The sequence below is a fragment of the Ochotona princeps genome, chromosome 18 (assembly GCF_030435755.1).
Source record: "Ochotona princeps isolate mOchPri1 chromosome 18, mOchPri1.hap1, whole genome shotgun sequence".
NCBI lineage: Eukaryota > Metazoa > Chordata > Mammalia > Lagomorpha > Ochotonidae > Ochotona > Ochotona princeps.
In genome coordinates this window covers 33,676,303-33,684,260 of record NC_080849.1, presented here as the reverse complement: position 1 = coordinate 33,684,260, position 7,958 = coordinate 33,676,303, and the positions used below count along the sequence as shown (strand labels likewise).

The following is a 7,958-nucleotide window of genomic DNA, read 5'->3' as shown; positions in this document are numbered from 1 at the left end:
CACTTACATAAAATGGCACAGCAGTTGCAGATGATCTAGGCACACCCTCTTATATATTATAAATCACTTCTGGATTACTTGTAACACCTAATATCCTTTACAATCTGAATGCTATGTAAATAGGTGTCCTACTATTTAAGGAAAAATAGCCTGGCCCAGCTTTAGCTCGGAACTGCTGGTGGTAATGGGTAGTTAAGGAGTGAACCAGCAGATGCATAGTTTCGCTGCCTCTCTCTCTCCTTGCCTTCAAGTAAAATGGAAGTATGCAAATTGATAATGTTAAAAGGAAATAAGTGTAAGCAAAATGTCAGTGTTTTCTTTGCATGGCTCATTGGATTGTGTTGCTTGTTCCTAGAATGTGTAGACCCAACCTGTGGCTACTGAATCAGCAGAGTGCCGGGACACACCAGCACTGAACAGTCTCCAAAGAGCACCTTTACCCTTATAATACATCAGTTGGTGAGCTAGAAGATGTGTATGTGTGTTCACCCACACCTGATGCTGAAAACAGACATCCTCATCCTCGTTCCTCTGTAAAGCAAAAGTGTCTCTTGCATTCCTTGCTTGTTTCTGTCTCGCTTCTCCAAACAGCATTCCTTTATCATTCTATTTCTTCTTTTTCAAAAGATTTTAAAAGATTTATTTTATTTATTTGAAAGACAGAGGTGCAATGAAAGAGGAGAATTATCTATCTGCTGATTTGCTCCCCAAATGACCACAAGGACCAGGGTTGGGAGAGGTCAAGGTCAGGAGCTAGGAGCTGCTTCCAGCTCTCCTACATGGATGCGTGGGCTCAAGCTCTTGGGTCATTTTCCACTGCTTTCCTAGACAAGTAGTAGGGAGCCAGTTCAGAGCTGCAGCAAATGTCCATATGGCATGCAGGTAGAAGCTTAAACTCTTATATCACAAGACCAACCCCCCACTCTGTTTCTTACACCATACAAGTCATTAAATGTCCGTCCCTCTGCAAAGGGAAGGGGAAAGGAGACCCCAGCGCCAACTAAGCTGTATCAAAAAACAATTTAAAAAAATGTCCATCTGAAAAAGAAGAGAAAATCATGATGATTTCCCCTCACTTCTCTTCACCCAATCTCAATCCTGCATTGGCCACATTGTCCTAGCAAGACGTACTGTGAGTCTTGCTCTGTTAGTGCTTGTCTAAGGGTTGACCGGTGTGTAAACACTTTCACTCTCCTCATTGCCTTCCTGAATACAGGGTTCTCTCAAACAGACCACCATCTTCCCGGGGATAGAATATAACATGGACGAAAGACGTGTTAAAGGAAAGATCTAGTAATATTCAGCTTTTGAAATTCAAAGTCAGGCTCACAAGTCAGTTGTTGTCTCAAGAGCAGATTTTCTAAATTCCCTTATCTCACTCTGTCAGGTGAGCCTTCTCGGTAGTGAGAAAATATGGCACAGGCAGCAAAGCCACGTCCCACTTTTTTGCTAGCTGATGGCCCGACAGGGAGGATGATGAAGAGAAGAGGGGAGAAGGAGGGAGCACCCTTATCACCCTGATGGCCGGACACAAAGGGTCCCAAGCATTTAGAATTTTAAGCCACTCAGTTTCTGTGTGACGTGGAGCAGGAGCCAGAAAGAGTGGGTGGTCTGGGTCTACAAAGGGAAATATTCCCCACAACAGACTAGCTGGGTATTCAAGGGGCACCCAAGGGAGACTGCACAGACACTGAGGCTTCTTTAATGCTGGCTGAATTGGCAGTCAAGTCACCAGGGTGAATCACAAGGTCCTGAGAAAGCCAAGAGACACGAACAAAGCCTGAGTGAGGGCGGCCACTGATTACAGACATAAATGCTAGAAGGGCAAGGGGCATCTGAGGGCTAAGGAGGAGCAACTAAGAGAGCAGAGAAAGCAGCGGAGATTTGACATCAGGAGCTGAACTCTTCCCAACTGCCCTGGGAAACTACAGAGCGCACGCTTTACCCCTACTCGAAGCAGTGTCTGGGTAGAAGGCGGCGTTGCTGAAAGCCTGGGCACTTTTATCCTGAAGACACAGACCGGTAACTGCTTATAATTTTGGACTGGATAACTGGGCTAGGCTGGGTTGGACTTTGAACTAAGGATTTTCTCTCTGGCCAGGGGCAGGTGGGAACGGCAGAGGGAGGAGATGGCGCGATGGGGGTCAGGAGGAAGGCAGATGAGTCACAGAATCAGAATATGGTGTTTTCTTTGCACGGGTGAGTTGCAGTGGAAAACACATTTGGTGCTATGCAAGGCCACTCCCCACAACCTCAGAGCTGCAGAAGCTGAGATTTGTAAGCCAATGCCTCTCTGAGGCATGAGCATTCAGAAACAACTCTCTGCACCACAATAACTACTGGTTTGGGAGATGGAAAATCTGAGAGCCCCCGCCCCTTCTCCACTCATGTTGTTAGAAGGCCGAGAGTTTATGTCTGTTTTGATCCTATTTATAAATACTGACTTACTGAGGGAACTCTTGGTTGACACCAAAAGGTCTGGATTTGGTTTCTCCTTGTGGTACTGAGTCCCTGTGGAAACTAGGGCGCAATATTTGCAAAATGAGCATGGCATGCTCGACCCCATCCCTCTCACACAGATATTAAAAACATACCTGATGCCACATTGGAGAGGGTAGCATGAGTTATCACGTGACAGACAGTCCCATTAAACACTATCACCGAGGGCAGGAAGCTGAAGAGGGCAGGGCCAGGGATGGATGGACAGCCAGAGAGTCTGGTCGCCATGCCTTCTGTCACCATCACTATTAAGATTCTCAAGCCCTTAACGTTTTAGCATTAATTATTCATTAGAATTAGACATAGCTAAGGAGTCATTTTAATGAGCTTTAATGGCGAATAGCCAAAACATCAGGCTGCTCCCCTAGTGTGTTACCTGAGGGGATTCTCTGCACATCCTTCTCTCTTCATCTGTAATAAAATACTGTTAACCCTTAATACCCCTGGCAGGGTTGCTCAATGGCCTGGGGATATCATAAATGTTTCCTGAAGGAGTGAAAGGGAAAGAGATGTGGTGCCTAAAAATCAGGAAGCGTGACAGGCCCAGCAGCCAAGGCCCTGCTAGGGGCACCTGCTTCCCATATAGAAGTGCCTGCATTCAGGCCTCTGACCTGCCCCACCTTCCTGTATTTCACACACTGGGAGGCAGCAGGTGTGGCTCAAGTGGTCAGGTCTCTTTCATTTCCGTGGAAAACCCGGGTTCAGTTCTTGAACTCGCATCAGCCCACTCCCTCTCTCTATTGCAAATAAATGAGCTAAATTTAGAAAAGAAACTAGGGCCAACCACAGTAGCCTAGTGGCTAAAGTCCTTGCCTCGCATGCACGGGATCACATATGAGCACTAGTTCTAATCCCAGTAGCCCCACTTCCCATCCAGTACCCTGCTTGTGGCCTGGGAAAGCAGTTGAGGACGGCCCAAAGCCTTGGGACCCTGCACCCGCGTGGGAGACCCAGAAGAGGCTCCTGGCTCTTCAATTCGGATTGGCACAGCTCTGGTCGTTGCGGCTCACATGGGGAGTGAATCAACGATGGAAGATATTCCTCTCTGTTCTCTTCTTTGTATATCTGTCTTTCCAATAATAAAATAAAATAAGTCTTTACGAAGAAAAGAAACTAGAGAAAGGCGGGAAAAAACCACTCTAAGAGTAGAGATGTTCATTACTGCAGGAACGATTTCCACCATATTCTTGACCATGGCAAATCACGTAGTTTAAAAACTGCAAGAAGTCTTAGAAACACAGCATAGGTGAAGCTGAGGTCGGAAATGATCTTTCTCAACTTTCAGAGGTAAGAATTCCATTGATTAACTAGATCGATTTTTAAATATTCAGAAACGCATCTGAAAATGTGGAATTTCTTGTGGAATGACTAGATCTAAAGAATAAAAACCAGAGGTGGCTTGTGAGCGGCTATGGTTCAATCCATCGGTAATTAACAGATGTTGCACTCTGATAGTCCTGCCCTTGCTCTGCCCTACTCCCACATGTATCTACCACAGGAAACACATGCACCATGCACATGTGCTCTTTCTTTGTCTAAGCCACTGTCTCACAAAAATGAAGATGGTGACAAAGTACAGTTGCTTCTGTGAGGCTGTCAAGGCTCTGCATAGCACATTTCCTCTCAAACACTATCTGGTCCCCAAATGTTTCAATGAACTTGAATGTTTCTCCAAATCCTCGGATTACTTGCTGACAATGACATGGGCACTGGGGAGAAATAGAGTGCCTATTTGATGATGGTTGGCCAGGTTGAGCTGTAGGACAAGCTGAGCAGAACCTGATATGAGAAACCGAGGTCCTGGGAATTCTCTTTTCTTTTCTTAGTTTGACTGCAGCACTGGCAGAGAGTAAGTAACCAGAAGTTGCTGTTATGACTCCATGAGCAGAAACGAGGGAGATAACAGTTTTAACATCATGCTTGCTTTCCCAGGATCAGCATAGCATGTGCAAATAGAACTTTGAGGGCCAGAGTGCTAAAGAAATAGACACTCCTCCAGTTGCCAGATGTCTGGCTATATAACTTTTTGGCACTTTCTGCATCATAGAAGCAAATCTATGGATTGAATCTATAAACATTACAGTTACCATCTAACAACTGTTCAGTGGCCTCAGTCCAGTTTCTAGTGGACAGGTGTTTGAATTACAAAAAAAAAAAATTCTCCACAATTGGAGCTACTAATTGGTATGCTTGTTGGAAGGCTCAGATAGAGAACCAGGGACAAAACAGGCATGAAAGCAGAAATGTCCTCCCTTCCTGGTGGTCCATCCCATTTGAGTAGAGCTGGGGACAGGGTTGCTTGGTGCTGCATAGGCCTGCATGGCATCCATTTCCACTGCTTTGAATTTTGTTCATTGCCCAAGCTCTCAACTAACTTTTTAAAATATTAAAGATTCTAGAGCTCTATTTACCAGGCCAGTTTTCACCGATTCCATAGAGCCTTGACCAATTTACAAACCTGACAAGGATATGGAATTTAGGGTTTGTTTTCAGTTCAGAATAAAGACCACATGAGTTACTGCTGATGTTTTATGAAGCTGATGCAGTTGGCTGCTCTAGTCATAAAGACTCATGCAAGCTGGGCATCCCAGGAATGTCTGTGTGTCCTTGCACCACTGGACACAGAGGGCTGAGTCTAATGGGCCATAGGTAGAATGAGAGTAGGAATGAATGTGCCAGATATTTAATGGTTTATGAACGCATTTGAATTTCTAAAACTCCCTCCTCTCCCTTATAAGAGCAAAGTGGAGCATTATTTATTTCATCCTGGAATCTACGTTGCATTTACTGATGGAACTTTGAAGAACAAAGAGAACTCACCCTTCTTTGAAATATGGGCACTGAAAGTGCAACTTCTACTTTTAGCTACCTAATAAATTTCTTCCTTCACCAGTTTCTAATTCAATGTGTCTCTGAATCACAATCAATAATGGAACCAGTGCTGATAACAGCATTGGCGTAAGAACATTTTCCACTTTGGAGGGGTTCCTGTTTGGTCTAACAATTTTGAAGCTGTGATTAATGGTGACAAATGAAATGGTGCTTTTGCTGTTAATTCTTTTCTTCAATGTCAATATGAGTGTTAGACTTGAGACACTGTTCTTGTTAAGTTTGCATGAAAAAACACTGCGCTGATTAAGAGATCTTATGATGCACTATGAAGCCTAAGTCCACTACATACTGACGTTTGGTCATTGGCATTCCATAAATGCAACCCATTTAAGGTGACTCCTCCTCCCCCAGAAACTAAGAATTTAAACTAAAAGCAATAGCAATATTTGCATTAAAAAGAAATTGAATCAAAGTTCTGTATCTCCATAACCTGAAACTATTTCTAAATGTCTCAAGTATCTACGGATGTATCTTTTTGTTCAATAGTGAGAAAACTGGCCAAACACATCTCTATTGCTCATTTTAAATTTATTTTCGTGACATTTGAAAGACAGAGGCAGAGAGAGAGCTCTTCCATCTGCCATTTCACCCTCCAGATGCCTCAGTAGCCCAAAGTGGGCCATGACAAAAGCAGATGTCCACAACCCAATCTGGGTCTCCCAAATGGATGGCCAAAACCCAAGTACTGCTGTTGCCCAGGGATTGCACGAACAACAAGCAGAGGAGTCAGGACTTGAACCAGGCACTCTAATAAGGGATGCAGGATGTGTTCCAAGAGGTAATGAAACTGCTACACCAAACACCTGTCACTGAACATTCAATTTTGACAAGCTACCAAGCCAATTGAATTCTATACATTACTGAACTGATGGATACTGCGACTTTTTTTAACCAGTTGTCATACTGGAACCTGGACCAGCCATGTACAGAAACTAATCCTGAAGGGCAGATCTATGTGTCAGGGCCCTTCATGGTTAGCTCGCTGCTCCTTTCTGTGATGACCACAGACTGCAAGGACCAAGGGGACAGTAATGTGAGGTCCTGAGTTCTCCACCCTCCTCAACAGCATGACACTAGACAGGTGTTCAGTAGAACATTAGATTATCCATCCATCCACCCATCCACCAACCCATCTGTCTCTCCATTCCTCCCACTCTTGTTTCTACTGATTATCTGCCATTCATGATCTCATCAGGAAAAAAGGAAAATGTTTTCATAACATTTTTAAATGCAAAATAAAATAGCTTTATTGATCCTCTAAGGGAGATAAATTTTTTTAAAGATTTTATTGGAAACTCAGATACACAGAGAGGAGGAGAGACAGAGAAAGAGCTTCAGTTCATTACTTCACTCAAACCCCACGTGGCCACAATGGCCAGAGCTGAGCCTCCTGAAATCAGGAGCCAGGAGCCTCTTTTGGGTCTCCCAGGCAGGTGCAGGGTTCCATGGCTTTGGACCATTGTCAACTATTTTCCCAGGCCACAGACAGGGAGCTAGATGGGAAACAGGGCTGCCAGGATTAGAACCAGTGCCCATATGTAATCCCAGTGCGTGCAAGGCGAGGACTTTAGCTACTAGGCTACTGCATCAGGGCCTCTTTGGCAGTTCTTTAGTCTCTACAGAGTATCTTAATAGACATACTAGATACTTCTCTAAGCATTTTGTACTACTAAGGGGCACTGGATTTTGCTCTTACTAATAATGCTTCAATTACTAAATTTGTACATATGTATTAATGGTTTTAGCAATATAATTTTTAAAGATGTATTTATTTTTGTTGGAAAGCCAGATTTACAGAGAGAAGGAGAGACAGAGAGAATGCTCTTCCATCCTCTGGTTCACTCCCTAAGTGACCACAACAGCCAAAGCTGAGCCAGGAGCCTAGAGCTTCCTCTAGGTCTTCCACATGGGTGCAGCATGCCAAGCCTTTGGGCCATCCTATAATGCTTTTCCAGGCCACAAGCAGGGAGCTAGACGGGAAGTGGAGGGATTGACACGTATATGGAATCCTGGCTTGCAAGGCAAGGAATTTAGCCACTAGGCTACTGCACTGAGTCCTAGAAATATACCTTTACCATAGATTTCCATAAGCAGGTTTGTTGGATCAAACAGTGCATACACACACACTGTTGTTGGATATTTCCAAAGTCTTCCCCATGGGTGTTGAATATTAAAACCATTTTCTCCCCTGCCTGCAATATGAGTGTTTCCACAAGAAAAGTTTCCTAAATGTTGGATTTTTATTCATCTGATAGGAGAGATACAGTTTCTCAGTGATGTTTTAATTTGCTTTTTCTTTATTATGTATGAAATTGGGATTGGTCATTCGGCTTAGCAGTCAGGGTTGTACTCCACACTGGAGTGCCCGGGTCGAAGGCCAGTCCCCAGCCCCTGACTCCAGCTTCTTGCTGACGCACACTCTGGAAGGCAGCAGGGCTAGTTCAAGCAGTGAATTCCCCCCACTCATGTGGGAAATCTGGGTTGAGCTCCTGTCCCCTCGCTTCAGGCTAGCCCAGTCCCACCCATTACAGACATGTGGAGAGTGAACCATGAGAGGGGGCTGGGCC

At 44.4% G+C, this 7,958-nt stretch overlaps 1 long non-coding RNA gene across 1 annotated transcript; it reads left to right on the top strand.

Moving 5' to 3' along the window:
* The first annotated feature begins 1,822 nt into the window (after positions 1-1,822).
* On the top strand, positions 1,823-5,388 carry LOC131482511 (uncharacterized). The gene is made up of 2 exons (XR_009247061.1): positions 1,823-2,022; positions 5,238-5,388. It is a non-coding gene; the product is annotated as an uncharacterized LOC131482511 (long non-coding RNA).
* The last annotated feature ends 2,570 nt before the right edge of the window (positions 5,389-7,958 follow it).